Here is a 1097-nt window from a genome sequence, read left to right as displayed (position 1 = left end):
CAATCTCTTTACTTGTTAGGAGTCTATTGAGATTTTCTTTTCCTAAGACAGTCTATATGATTTGTATGTTTCTAGAAATCTGTTCATTTCATCTAGGTTTTCTAATTTGTTGGTGTATAATTATTCATATTATTTTCTTATAATTCTTTTTATTTTCACATTGTTGGTAATGTCTCCACTTTCATTTCTGATTTTAGTTATTTTTATCATCTCTTGTTATTAAGGTTAGCCAAAGATTTGTCAATTTTGTTGATATTTTCAAAGAAATAACTTTGGATTTCATTGATTCTATTGTGTTTCCATTTGTGTTACTGTATTTATCTCCATTCTTATCTTCATTACTTCTTTCCTTTTGCTAACTTTGGATTTATTTTACTCTTCTTTTTCTTTTCTCTCAACGTGTAAAGTTAGCCATTTACAGCTATAGATTTCCCTGGGAGCACTCACCAGCCTTCACTGCACCCCATACATTTTTGTATATTTTTGTTTTTTATCCTGTGTTTTAATTTCCCTTGTAATTTCTTCTTTGAACCTTTAGTTATTGAAGAGGGTGTTATTTAATATCTATATGTGTGGATTTTCCAGAATTTTCTTCTATTGCTGATTTTCTAATATCATTCCATTATGGTTGAAGAAAATACTTTGTACCATTATATGATTTTAATTTTTTAAAATTTATTGACACTAAATTCTTGGCCAGACATAATATCTACCATGGAGAATGTTCCCATGTGCACTTGAGAAGAATGTGAATTGTGCTTCTGCTGTTTGGAGTGTTCTATATACGTCTGTTATATCTATTTGGTTTATAGTGTTGTTTAAGTCCTCTCCGTCCTTACTGATCTTCTACCTAAATTTTGTATCCATTATTGAAAGTGGGATATTGTAATCTCTATTATTGTTAAACTATTTCTCCCTTCAGTTCTGTCGTGTTTGCTTTGCATGTTTTGGGAGTTGTTTGTTAGCCGTATATGTGCTTATAATTGTTATATGTACTTGATGAATTAACACTTTTGTGAATATATGCTGTCCTCCTTTGTCTCTTGTAATAGATTTTTGACTGAAAAGTCTCTATCTCTGATATTGGTGTACCACCC

The sequence above is a fragment of the Oryx dammah genome, unplaced genomic scaffold (assembly GCF_014754425.2).
Source record: "Oryx dammah isolate SB20612 unplaced genomic scaffold, SCBI_Odam_1.1 HiC_scaffold_14, whole genome shotgun sequence".
NCBI lineage: Eukaryota > Metazoa > Chordata > Mammalia > Artiodactyla > Bovidae > Oryx > Oryx dammah.
Note: the sequence above shows the minus strand (reverse complement) of the source record.